This window comes from Dama dama, chromosome 19, assembly GCF_033118175.1.
Source record: "Dama dama isolate Ldn47 chromosome 19, ASM3311817v1, whole genome shotgun sequence".
Lineage (NCBI taxonomy): Eukaryota > Metazoa > Chordata > Mammalia > Artiodactyla > Cervidae > Dama > Dama dama.
Genome location: NC_083699.1, coordinates 20812962 through 20827588, shown reverse-complemented (window position 1 = coordinate 20827588; position 14627 = coordinate 20812962). Strand labels below are relative to the sequence as shown.

The 14627-nt window shown below is 36.5% G+C and overlaps 1 protein-coding gene across 3 annotated transcripts in view; it reads right to left on the bottom strand.

Moving 5' to 3' along the window:
* SERPINI1 (serpin family I member 1) overlaps positions 1–14627 on the bottom strand; it is a 72566-nt gene that overhangs the window by 31639 nt on the left and 26300 nt on the right. Inside the window, exon 2 of one of the 3 annotated variants that reach the window (XM_061168266.1) lies at positions 6686–6777. The exons of the other annotated variants lie outside the window; for them this stretch is intronic. The gene's annotated coding sequence lies outside the window, so the exon portion shown is untranslated. The remainder of the gene's footprint in view (positions 1–6685; positions 6778–14627) is intronic. 3 annotated transcript variants of the gene reach the window in all.

The window sequence follows — 14627 nt, the reverse complement described above, 5'->3', positions numbered from 1 at the left end:
TGACACTTCTAGCCATCATCCTATGATCATTCCCCTGACCACGGTGGCAGTTCTTCCTTTTAATGCCTTCCTAAGGACTCCACCAAGAACCCTCAGCCATTCTCTGAACTCCAGGCTACGGTCCTCCTCAATCCAACAACTGCATATCCTCCCGATGAACTGTCTTGATGTGCTGTTACGAACAGATATTCCTATATTTACAAAACCTTGGGAATCACCCTTATGCCCGGAGACTAAACCCCCAAATGTTTAGTCTTGAACATAACTCACTGCTATGCTATGCCAGCATTTCCTCCTATCCATTACTCTCCTTCCTGGATCCTGCATTTCTAGTGAGAATCCCTTTTGCAATACATATCCCAGAATTTCCCTCTCCTGTTTCTGGCTTGTGTAGTTTTCTTTCTGGAACAACTTCAACCCGGTTCCATATGTTCAAATCCTAACCACTTATCAGGGTTCCTAACCGCTTCCTTTTCTTTTATGAATACCCTCCTAGTTCTTCAGTTAAAACAGCTATTTCCCCTTTCTCTGAAATCTTGGCAGATTCTATCTCTACCTCTCCAACAGGGTGTACCATTGCTTCCTTCTATCACAGACAATTCCATAAATGTGTCTTCTCCGAGGCTTTTTGAAGGCACAATAGAAGTACATTCATCTTTTATATCTCAGGATAATCAGAATAAGCACCTAATGCATTCCACATATTAGGTGCCCAATAAATATCTGTGGTATGAACAGAGCCTGAGATCTAAAGGTCCACACCGCTGCACTAGAAGGAACAGCAAGAGTAGCTGCTGCTTCTACAATTCTTGAGGCTCATTTAATTTGAGCCCACAGGTAGTAGCTCATTTCCATTTTTTTACTCCCTGTGATAAAGTGTTTCCTTATTGAGTCTGAGACGGTCTTTCCAGCCTGACAAGGTGGCACTGTCACCAACGCTGGTGTAATGCAATGGCTGGACACGGGATGCATTAATAAACAAGTATACCACCTTGAAAAATCGCAAAAGGTGATACCCAAATGTTACTGTGTTAACATTTGTCTACGAAATGCCAGGGTCCTGCCATTAATCATAACAATCCATGCATTCTGAAATATATTACTCTCACATGGAACACCACTTTGTAGATTATTTTCAAGCTACTGAATAAAATCCTTTCTTCATAAAAACAAGGGGTTACAGTACCAGACTAATAGTGAACTGTGTTGTGGTGCTAAGAAAGGCAAAGGCAGCTGAGCTGTGGATGAACTATGTTAATTCTTGCATTTTTCCTTCTATTGCTATTGGTCAGGTAGGTTGTGGACACATGTATGAGTATTTTGCTTCAGAAAACACTTCACTGAAACAGGTTAGAGAACTAAATCATTTTATAATTGATGGTAAAGGTCTGCCTACAATGCGGGAGACCTGGGTTCAATCCCTGGGTTGGGAAGATCTCCTAGAGAAGGAAACGGTAACCCACTCCAATATTCTTGCCTGGAAAATCCCATGGATGGAGAAGCCTGGTAGGCTACAGGCCATGGGGTCGCAAAGAGTCGGACACGACTGAGCGACTTCACTTTCACTTATGAGGAATCGCAGAACCCAAAGCTAGAACAATAAAAAAAAAAAAGATAGTAGTCTTATTTATAGACAGGCATTTCTTTTTTGATAATCCAATTATTTGAAATTTTTAAAAAGTGGTTTCATATTTTGAGTTGAGAAAGCAAGGGAGGTGTTCTTTAGAAGGTGAGATAAATAGCTGAAGAAGGTCCTGTCTCCAGCAAGAAACAGCCATGGGACTTAACTAGGGAGAAATGTCTACTGCAAAGAATACCTGAAACTATCACAATATTTTTTTGTTAATCAGCTATATCCTAGTACAATAAAAAGTTTTTTTTTTTTTTTTTTTTTTTAAACAACACTGTCTTGAAGCCCTCTGGCCTATTAATTCTCAGATTTTTGCATGTAAATTTTTTAATTGAGGGAACTAAATTTAGGTTTGCTAAATTTTTACTTTACCAAGTACATATATTGGGGTGGGGGCAAAAAAATTCACAACAATAATGCCTCTTACAATCACATAAAAGAACAAGCATTTCCAAATGAAAATAAGACAGTCACTTATAGTGTATATACTTAAATTCATGAAGGTTCTTTTTCCCCCATGAGAAGGTATTGAGTAGTTGGAAACCACTACTCTAATTTTGGTTAGTTCTAGCTCACCTGGCGAAATTTGGAACAAGAAAGTTGACGTTTCTAGATCTGTGTTTCCTGATTAAGAGACAGGTTTAAGCTAGATCAGCAGAAATGAAGCTGGGAAGTTTTTCAAAGAATTTGTCACATACAAAAAAAAAGAGTCATTACCTTGTGAAATAATATGTATTTAAACAACCTATAATTTAGCAAGCTTCATCAACTATAACATGCATGGTGTTCCTTCTTATCCTCAATTTTAACTTTTCTGAAATTGGAATGATTCTTTTAATCAATGTTCAATGAAACCAGCTGGTCCTCAGACAGAGCGGCAAGTTGCCATTACCTGTATAAGCATCATAGCCTGGAAAATGTGAACTTTAGGCTATTTGTTTACCCTTGCTCTCTAAGCTGACTTATTTCCACCGATGTTGGCTACCATAATTAAATTCTTGCTTCAAGTTGGATCTAGAATTGCCCTCAAAAGTAATATAGTATGATGGCAGTACTAGAAAGAGAGAACCACATACACGGAAGAGAATAAAAAGGAGAATGCAAACTATTATAAGCGATGCAAACATTCATTACTAGAGAAATGAACTGATTTTCTTGTAAAACAACAACCAAGTTTTTATTTTTTTTTTTTTTACAGAGCACCCAACAATAGTAGACACATACAAAGAGTTAATTTGTGCTAGTAGATGAATCTTTTATCCCTGGGATATATACAAGGAACTGTCTGTTTGATGTCAAGCAGTACAATTAAAGGCAGAAGAATTCGCCAAATCTCTTAGGATAAATCATAGTGTTTTCAAAAAAACAAAGATGAATTACTTATGCATGCTTTGTGAAGGACTACTGAAGTGAAGTTGCCCAGTCGTGTTTGACTCTTTGCAACCCTATGAACTGTAGTCTGCCAGGCTCCTCTGTTCATGGGATTTTCCAGGCAAGAAACTGGAGTGGGTTGCCATTTCCTTCTCCAGGGGACCTTCCTGACCCAGGGATCATACTTGGGTCTCCCGCACTACAGAAAGACTCTTTACTGTCTGAACCACGAGAGAAGCCTAAGGACTACTGCTCTGGTGCTAAGCTGTCAAAATCATCCTGATAACTTTCAAAAATAGCTATATACTTCTGTGAAGTGTAGGGGTATGGTGACGGAGTAATCAAATCATCAAACAGAAATGTAAAGAACACATCACTATTCTCTGAAATATCTTTTTTTCCCCCCGCACCTCAGGATAATTGTTTTTCATTTATTTTTATTAGTTGGAGGCTAATTAATATCTTACGATTACATTTCAATCACAAAAGCACCAAAAGTTTTTGATCAAAAAAATGCATTATGTAAAGTATCATGTCATATGCATGATAAATAATGGCCCAGTGTTAATTCAGAAGGATGACAAGAAGCCTTAGAGTTAAACTCTGGTTATTAAGGGGATAATATGCTATGGAATGAATAAATATATTTCATTGTGTTATTTTTAAAAAGACGTGTACACCTTTTTCCTTTTTAAATATCCCTTCTAAAAAAACAGGTGTTATTAAATTGAGATGTGTGTTAAAACCAAGAGGTCAGAAGCAAGGAAATAAGAGAAACAAAGAGGTTTAATTTTGTAATTGCAACATCTATGAAATTATGATATCAATGATTTCATCTTATCATCTTTTTCTTTCTTTTGCTTTTCCCTTCAGCTATTCAGCCCACTGGGACTCTTTTCGATAGTCTCTTAACTTAGATTTTTCTGTAAGATACATATTTATGTTCTTTTTCCTGTTCTGTTGAATGAAGCAAAAAAAAACCAAAAACAAAAAAAGAAAGCCCATCAAATATCTCTCCAACAAGGGGAAAATGGCCAGGCAAATCAAAGGACAAGAGCTAGAGAGAGAGAAAACCTATAGAGATTTAATTTACCATAAAAAATTATAAAAGACTTGGAAGTGGACCAGGATGATTACTGGGTGTCTTCAGTGAAAAATTATGCATTATCTAAAACATACCCTTCCAAGTTATCTAACTGTGGGTTTGGGCCATTCATTGTCTTTGAACAATTTTACAACTCGCTAAATTACAGAGAATTGATAGTGATGCAAATGATTCTTGTCTATAAAAGGCACAGTGTACATGAACAGTTAGACTGCAATTGCTTATTGCCCTGTGGTAGTGACCAGTTTTGCATCTATTAAGCAAATACATTTCAATAGTCCTGAGAGACTTATGTATTCATTTGCTTCCTGGATTCTCTCATGAATTGTTTGTAACATGTTACTGGATCTCTTACTAGTTAATGAGCTAAATAAAATCTTTGACATTTGTTCATTTTATATTTGTATGAAAATCAAGATTATAATCTTTTTAAAAGGTAATTTTTCTTTATTTTTTTAAATCCTTGAAGTTAGAATTCTTTCTTCCAAAAAATGTTTATTTTCATGGGATACCCCAATAAGCAGAATAGGAAAGAACTGTGATATTAGCCTTTACTTAATCACTAACTATTCCTTAATTATTGGTTGAATTAGCATTGTACCAGGGGTATCCCGAAGTGATTTCATAGAACTCTGTGGTTTGGAATTACTGATTATATAGCAGCCAGCACTGAGTTGCTCTCCTATAGTTTTAAAGTTCTTGAGTATTTTGCATGCATCCCAGATGAAGGTTAGGTCTGGAAGAGACAATGGAGGTCTGGACATTTAGGGACTCACTAGTTCGGGTAATGCTGAGAAATAATTAAAGGTACCAAAACTTCCCAGAATTTATAAAGTGCTTTGATATATATTAATATAATTAACATATAGTCCTCAGGCTAATTGTAATGAAGATGAACAGTGACTGAGAAGATTGGCTTTCTCTGGCAGTATCTAAGGCTTCCAAGGAGCTTTTGGGTTTTCTCAGTAATCTCCCTGGGCCACAATATCATCTATCTAGTAAGAAGCAGGGGCCATAAACTTTCAAGAATATTTCACAACAAAGATAACCTCTTGGGAAATTGTTTTGACTCAGTAAATAAATTCTGAATAAATAAACCTCTGACCAAAACTTTTCCTACTTTAAGCCCTAAGAAATTTCTAAAATTAAAAGCCAAAATATTGTTTACTCTGTATCCTTCAAAAAGTTAGGAAAACGTGGTCCAAAAGAACTCTTGGCAATGATAAAAATATTACCTATGTGTTCTTGTCCAACAAGATAGCCATTTGACAATGTAATTACTGGGTTCTAGTAATGTGGTTAGCGCAACCGAGGAATAATACTTTTAATTTAATTTAATTTAAATTAATTTAAATAGTTACATGTAGCTAGTAGTTACTGAAGGACAGGGAAGCCTGGCGTGCTGCAGTCCATGGGGGTGTAAAAAGACAGACACGTATTTGAGTGACTGAACAACAAGTGGTTACCATATTTGAAAGTGTAGAGCTACAAGTAGGTGAAACACACTTACTCTTCATAACCTGACCATGATCCAAGTGTTTGAAACAAAAACAGAAAAATCAGCAGGGACCTCACAAAACATGTTTCTTTAAAAATATACTCCCTTTCTTCAGGAGACCTTAACTCATGAGGAGGCTCCATTTAGAATTCCAAAAACGTTTGGTTAATGCCGGTGATTACTGAGGAAAACAAAGTCAATGTCAACAAAAACCGGGGAATTGGCAGGTGCTTGGTCCTCCTAGAAATACCATGTGGGCTTTCCACAAAATGGGAATGAATAATTCTGTTTGGCACAATCGGGAGAGACTTTGTACTGGCCAACAAACAACTTCCTCTGGAATACTGTCAGGAAAGCTAAACAAGTGACATGCAAGCCCCACAGCAAAATTCAGTGAATAGTTTCAGAGAGATAGGTTAAAAAGTCATCATCAATCATGGTCATGCATGGCCCAAGGCCATGTTGGAACTAAGCCAGACATTAATGGTCTGAGCTTACCCATTAAGGCTTTAAGAAATCCCTGCGCTCCCTCCCACTCTCTTCCCTAGCCTGAAGGTTTAGCTGTTTATAAGACTGTAGAACATTTCTGCCAGAAACACTTTGCCCAGACCCTCGTGTTATAGATGAGGAAACAAAGTAATTTGTACTGAACATCTTGTACACAAACAATATTTAATGAGCTACTATAGACCCTTAAAGAAAAAGCCAAAACTTCCAATGTGAATACTGAATTTCATTCACTCATTCAATAAATACCTGTCCTTGACAGCTCCATGTCACACCCTACACTAGTTACTAGGGATGTAGATGAGAACAGAGAAACACAAGAGAGGCCTTTGTGGTTATTTTCCTTCTTGTGTTCTACATTGTTTAAAGAAATATTCAGGTTTTTTCAGATTTCAGGTTTTTTCTATTTTCAATAAAAAATACTGGATTTTCTATTTTTCAAATATTAAAATATTGCTTGTGTAATAAAGCTTTTTAAAGTCAAATATGTCTCTAGAAATCTAAAGAATACCCAGGTGTAAGGTTGCTTCTCAATTATTTGCCAGTGGAAGAAGTAGAAAGAAGTAGCAGTAACCTCATCGCGCGATCATTCACTAACACTTAAGTTCACCCCGAAAGGCTGAGAACTGAGGTAAAATACCCGGAGAAGTTTTGTGGTGTGCCAACCTAAAAAAAAAAAAAAAAAATTTACAGAAAGATTTTCAGAACATTGAAATCCAGTTTTAAACTTGTCTTGATAATGTACAGTCAGAAGTGTAAATGTAATTTTGTAACATGATGATCTTCTAACAGAGAACAGTAGTGGTTAGGGCTCTTGACCAGACACAGAAGAATCTCAGATATTCAGTATATTTGCATGTTTTTAAAATTATATTCGGGTTATAATTACAATGTTTTCAACTCCCCTTTCACCCTTCCTTCTTCCTTTCCTTCATTCCCTCCTTCCTCTCTCTTTCCTTTCCTTTCCTTTTTTTGATTCTCTGTCTCTCCGCATGATAATGCAACCCTACAGCTATTGTTCATTTGCTCCCCTAGCTTTACCCTCTCGCCTTATTTTAAGAGATCATGGGTGAGGTTTGGGGACAGCTAAACTATCCTGAGGCGAAATGCATAGGTTCCTTTGCCTCAGGGTCTGTTAAGGCCACACAAATCTACTTCTTTATCCTGGCCAATAATTATAATATTCCTAAGATCAGCTTGCCCTTTAAATAATATGGTTTAGGCTTATGGAATTCTTACACCAAGGTGAATAAGGCAAGATGTTAATATATTAGATCAAGTCTTGTGAAATTGCCATTTTTATAAGTGAAAGTGGTTGGGTATCAGCAACTTCATATGCTTCCAACTACACTTTACTGAGCATCTATTGTGTCCCAGGCCAAATATTAAAACATTAACAGATTGTTTTGTTACTTAGTATTTCATACAGTTGTTTTACTGTTTTGAGAGGTTACAATATCTCATATTTTTAATACGCATCCTAGTTAAGAAATCTGGGGAAACAGTTATGATTTCCTCTTAGAATTCTTCTCTCTTTATCTTTTGCTGGAGATGCTAGAAACTGACAGAAGGAACTCTCCAACCAATACAAAACACCAACCTAAATTAGGTGGCTCTTTCTTTAGAAGAAAAACCACAAAATCCTTGTAGCTCGCACCCTCTGTACCCTGAGGAAATTGTTATATGCCTTATTTTTTTTTTTAAAACATCAGTTGTAAAAAGTACTTTTTTATTTTTTAAATTTGTACTGGAGTATAGTTGATTTATCATGTTGTGTTACTTTCTGTTGTACAACAAAGCGAATCAGTTATACAGACCTATAAGGGAAAACATTCTAAATAAGGGCAGATACATACATTACTTTTTAAATGGTCTTTTGTTGGACTATAGACAGTGGGGAAAGTGAAAGTGAGAAAGAACATGTCAAAAAAATTTCACTGCTTTGTTGTTTAACTCTTAAAATTTAAAATACAAAATTTTCCGGATATTGACTAATGTTGTATTAATGCTATTTGAAAATATCCACCTGGTAACTCTATTTATAAACCTGCCACACACCATAACAGGGGATTTCTAAAAGTACTTTGGTTTCCTCTTCCTGTTCATCACTGTGAATGACTGAAAAAGCAACATGTAATTTTTCTTGCTGAGTGTGGGCAAATAAGTGAAACGTGTATGCAGATATATGGGCTATATGAAAGTACCCTGGTTTCACTTCCTGTAATTTGCAGAACAATATTTACAATATAGTAACAGCTTTAGGAAGTGCGTAGAAAGATGAATCAAGGAAATCAGCCAATGACATGTTGCATAGGCAAAAAAATAAAAATAAAAATAGAGACAGCTTGGGTACTTCTCCACAAGGCAGAGTTAAATCATTCCAAATGGTAACCAGTGTGTCTTATTTTCAGAGATCTGGAGAGATGTAACAATAGATTTTAATTCTTTTCTTTTGAATGTCTTCCAAGTTTAATAGTCTTCACTGACAGGAAATGGTCCCTAGCATGCTCCTTACATAGTCACTTAAGGCTTTCCCCATCATTGTGCAGTTAGATGGAGGGATTTATCTCATGGTTCTTATATCATGAGAACCGGCACTGATGGGCACCCTGTGATGATGCAGCTGTCTTCCTTTGACTTAACAACTGAAGGACCCAGAAGAGTCTGGGGAAATGGAGGCATGGATACTGGCTTTTCATTTTGTTATCTTGTGGGCTGCCTCTTACACATCTTAAGATTTATAAAATGTTAAAGCTAGTTGTGTCAGAGAAATTTCAGAGAATATTTTTATGACTCCAAGGTATCTGTCAGAGTCTATCTTGCAGATGAGACATCTATAAGTAAATTGGAATAAAATGAAATAGCTCTCTCAACTTAGCTTTTTAAAAATTCAGATAATTGGCAGAGAATCCTTGCAGAGAATGACTGAATGGTGGGCAACCTGAGCCTCATAGATTTTACCCTGTAACAGAGCTATAGAACTATAATTTTAAATATGCAGTTTTATAGGCCCAAGGAGAAAAACAATGAAAGGCAGAGCTCAAGTCAAGAGAAGTGGGTGAGAGGCCACCCAAATAGAATGGGAGACACTGTCTGCTTCCTCATTTCTAGGATTGCTTGAGAGTTTACATATGGCTGCTGGGGACCTGAAGAGGAGGGCATCGCTAATAAAATTCAAGAACATGATTAGGGATCTCTCAGTTTCAAATTTTCCCATAAAATATATCTTTTGACCTCAGTTTTCTCCCCAGGGACTAATTAATTCATGGAATTCTAGAGCTAAAAAATAACATAATGGACCAGGCATCTGAGCATAATGTAAATTATTGTTCATCCTCATAACAAGTTGGAAGTGAAGGTAATTCTGTTTTGTAGAATAAGAAACTGAAACCTAGTAAGTTTAAGATATTTTTACAACATTGATAAGTTTACAACGGAAGAGAAAAGGCGGCTGAACTTTTGCCTGAGGACTTCAAACCCCTTCCTAGTTTTACTGTGCCATGACAACCATGTTGGGCAGGAATTCCCTCAACAACACCGACTCTGTGAATTCTGTGCGCCAAATAATGCTACAATAGGCTTTAAACATAAAGCATCTTAATTTGGATCTTAACCTGTTACATAATACATTATAATACTTAAACTTTTAAAGTAAAAATCATTAAATAGGTAAAACATTCACAGAGTACAAATTCAAAGGTGTGAAAAGGCATATAATGAAGATTCTCTTTCCCACACTCTCCTGTCCCTCAGTCAGCCAATTTCTCTTGGTGAATCAATGTTATCTTCCAGAAATATCTTATATATATTCAGTATATATACATCCCCTTTTCTTATAGAAATAATAGCATAATAAACATACTCATTTGCAACCTCATTTTTTCATTCAGCAATATATCTTGGAAAATATTTCTTATCCGTACATAAGGAAGTCCTCACTTTAATTTTTTTTAACAGTGTCACAGTATTTCACTGCACGGGCAAGCCATAATTTATTTAATTAGTCTCCTACCAATGGGAATTTAGATTATTGCAATTTTTTGCTATTACAAATAATGAGGCAATGAGTAATTTCAGAAATACATCATTTCACAGGTGTGCAATTACCTCTGCAGGATAAATTCCTAGAAGTTAAATTGCTAGGTCAAAAGACACAAGTACTTGCAATTTTGATAAATGGTGCCAAGCTGCTCTCCTTAGAGGTTATATCATTATTAAAAAAATCTTAGGAATACACTCAGAAAATAAGGAAGATATACACAAGAAAAATGGAAATGTCGCTGAGAAACAGATTTTAAAAAACACAGAATATTTCATCTCCTGTGTAATATTCTTCCTAAAATAAGGACAGATGAACATGTTAAACAACACCAACAGGGTATAATCAACAAGATCCAGATGGCAGGAAACTACGCAGGACAAGTGATTGTTTCAACAAATAAAATGTAAAAATAAAGGGCAGTGAGATGCAGCGAGGCAGATGGATTTAAAAAGATTTCAGAGACATATCAACAAATTATAATTTTTGGACTTTATCTGAATGCTGGTTGAAGCAAACAAACTGTAAAAATCATTTACGGCATTATGAGACAATTGAGGGGAAAGACTAGGATAAATGAAAATTGATATCTTATTCTTAAATTCAGTATCCTAAAGCTATAAGTTCTCCCTATATTACTCTGTACCTTTAATGCAATTTCAATAAAAATAACAACTTTAAAAAATTAGACAAGCTAATTTAAAGTTTATATAGAAAAAAATTAGAAAGCAGCAATAGCAAGAAAAGCTCTGGGGATACAATAGTGATCAGATACTAAAATGCACTTAAAAGCTACGATAATACTCTGCGGGAGAAGGTGAGGGTGGGATGATTTGAGAGAATAGTATTGAAACATATACATTACCATACATAAAATAGGTGACCACTGCAAGTTTGATGCATGAAGCAGGTCACTCAAAGCTGGTGTTCTGGGACAACCCAGAGGGATGGAGTGGGGAGGGAGTGGGGGGGGTGGTTAGGATGGGGGACACATGTACACCCGTGACTGATTCATATTGATGTATGGCAAAAGCCACCACAATATTGGAATCAGTCTCCAATTAAAAAAATTTTTTTAAAAAGCTACAATAATTAGAATGGTGAGAAATATAATTTGGTATATGATAAAATTTAGCATGTCAAATCAGTGGGGTAACAGAGATTATTCAGTAAGTGATAACTGGTGTTAGAAAGAGGAGAATATCCAGGTATTAAAAATAAAGGAGGTAAGTAGTTTGTATTTTAAATCAAAATAAGTTCCAGATAGATCAAACTTTAAAAGTGAAAACTGAAACTTGAAATTTCCAGGGAGAAAGCATGGGAATTTTAAAACATACATTCATAAGTAAAGATATGTGTGTACATTCATAAGTAAAGATAAATATGTGTATATATAGTTCATATATATATGTAAATACATATATATTGATATTATATATATAGGTTACAGATATTTATGTTGTGCTATCTTTATTTATATACTTTATGTATATATACTATACACATGTATTATACACACAGTGTTGAATGGAGAAGGCCTAAGTGTGACAAAGACCCAGGAGCCATTAAAGATTAATAAATTTTACTATATATATATATATATATATATATACAGATTAAAATTTTGCACTGCTGCTGCTGCTAAGTCGCTTCAGTCATGTCCGACTCTGTGCGACCCCACAGACGGCAGCCCACCAGGCTCCCCCATCCCTGGGATTCTCCAGGCAAGAACACTGGAGTGGGTTGCCATTTCCTTCTCCAATGCATGAAAGTGAAAAGTGAAAGTAAAGTTGCTCAGTTGTGTCCGACTCTTAGCGACCCCGTGGACTGCAGCCTACCAGGCTTCTCTGTCCGTGGGATTTTCTAGGCAAGAGTACTGGAATGGGGTGCCATTGCCTTCTCCGAAATTCTGCACAGTAGAAACCACATGGGTAAAGTCAAAACAGAAGGGATAAACTGAAAAATCTTAAAGATAAGGGATAAGTTCTCTACTCTATATAAGACCTCTATCAATTAATAAATCCAACAGAAATCCTATAGAGAAATAGGCAAAAGATAGACATCAAAAGATTTTAATAGCTCTTAAACACATAAAGATGATCAAACTTTTCTACAATTATTAATTATAGTAAAATTACACTGAGGTACCACTAGTTACTTATCGGATTGATTAAAGTAATATTTAGGCCTAAACTATGCAGATATAACACAATGGCCTTAAAGTCTAGGACCACTTACTACAGGTACATTTCTTTTTTTTTTTTTACAGGTACATTTCTTATGAGGATCGGGGTATTAACGTAGTGCCCAGTTTTAGATATTCATGAGGATGCCCTTGAACCATCTCAAAAACATTAGCTTATTCTGCTCAGTATATTCTGGAGGAATATAAATAACAAATAGACAAACTACTGTAAGTCATCTGATACAAAATACTGGGATATTTACCAGGATATACTTCAATTGTCTTTTTCTAGACATATAGGAAAACAATTTTTTCCTTGGACACAGCTATCTATGATATTACCATAGGATAAAAGACAAATAATAGGGAGGTCTCTGATGGCCTAATGGTTAGGATGCTGGACTTCATTACCGTGGCTCTGGTTCAGTTCTTGGTCAAGGAACTTAGATCTCACAAGTCGCGCAGAGAGGCCAAAAAATAAGAGAAACAAATAATAAATTGTCATTGGTGTGCTTTTAACCCACAAGTCAGATTTTCTGCCTTTTGCTTTTAACTCACAAGTCAGATTTTCCACCTTCAATCATTCTGAATTGAGTAATATCTAACACCTTCTGATTATTTACAAAGGAATAATTTTGTGGGTTTATGACCTTATTGTAGAACATGGCCACATGTCATACATCAAAATTACTTGCCTTAGCATAATTATGTTAACGGAGTGAAATGATGCTCACATTTGAATTTGCATGGCTCAATCATGGCAGCAGTCAGCACCATCTGTTGATTGCTTTCCTTAGTGTCTGCGGCAGAAAGGCTCTCTGAGGTCAATTTTCCTTTTGGTTGTGGCTCTCTTTGCTCATCCGTACTTCTTAGCCACATAAATGGATGACATTTAAAAACCCTTTTGTATTTTTTGCAATAAAGCTACGAGGCAACCAAAGATGTTCTCAGGGGGGTGAGTTATTTTAAGATTGAGACCCTAGTAGGATTAGATAGCATGTGTGTAGCCTCTAAGGATCATTAATATCATTAATTTGAGGCAAAGTCCTAGAATAAATGGCTTCTAGGAGAGCATAATTTATTCAGAATGACATGACTTTAAAATGTTTTTATTACCTATTATTAAAAAGAAAGATGATAAAACTCTTTCTCTAAATCAGCACTTCGCAGTGTGTGGTCTGCATCAGAATTTCCTAGGAGATGGTGAAAATGCAGGTTGGAGGCCGTATCACAAACCTCTTGAATCATTCTAGACATACACTCCTTGCCCTCTCGCCTGTACTTTTTATGAGATAGTTCAGGATGCAATCAAGTGTTAAAATCAAGTTGGGAAGATTACAAACTAGCATATGCCTCTCAGTAAAACTGAGCTTTTAGGCAGTGGTGGTGAAGGAGTAACATTGTTACATTTGTTTCTAGGATTATTGAACATACCTAGTTACTTTTCACTTTCATGCATTGGAGAAGGAAATGGCAACCCACTCCAGTGTTCTTGCCTGGAGAATCCCAGGGACGGTGGAGCCTGGTGGGGCCTGGTGGGCTGCCGTCTATGGGGCTGCACAGAGTTGGACACGACGGACATGACTTAGAAGCAGCAGCAGCAGCAGCTTTAAACATACCTACCTCCTTCCTAGACTGCAAGCTCCATGAGGGCAGGAATCACCTCTGTCTTGCCCAGGATTGTCTGGGGACTTAACCCATTGCTTGACCTAGACTGCCCTCAACATTCACTTGGTGAATGATTTAAATATATTATGCCCACTTCAAGGTGAGAAAACAGGCTTGGAAAGGGTAGACAGCCCAAAGCCACTCAGAGGGTGAGGAGAAAGTCCTTCCGGGCTGGCTCCACACCCAGGCCCTTTCCTTCTCATGGGACGTTTAATTTGGTGGTAGAGGGGATCTATATCAGCTTGCCTATTAAACAATCAAATCCTCAAAAAGCCCAATTAATGAGTTTATTTAGAAGACAAAATAAGTTTTATAGTGCTTTAGAATGTGTGAAAAAAAAAATTAACACAGCACAAGGGGATAAGAAAGTGAGGGGATGTGAAGAACTCTTTCAATTTCAAATAAAATGATGGAAAGTTTTCACTAAACAGGTGATTTTTTGAACAACCTTAGAGGAAGAAGCAAGCCACTGACACTCGGGGTCAGAGGCCAGGGACCACCAAGAGCAAATGCCTGAGGAAGGAGTGGTCTGTTTAGTCCACAGATCTACAAAAAGCCAACACAGATGGAACAGAGAGGGTGGGGAGGATGGGGAGAAACCTGATCAGAATGAGTTACAGAAGA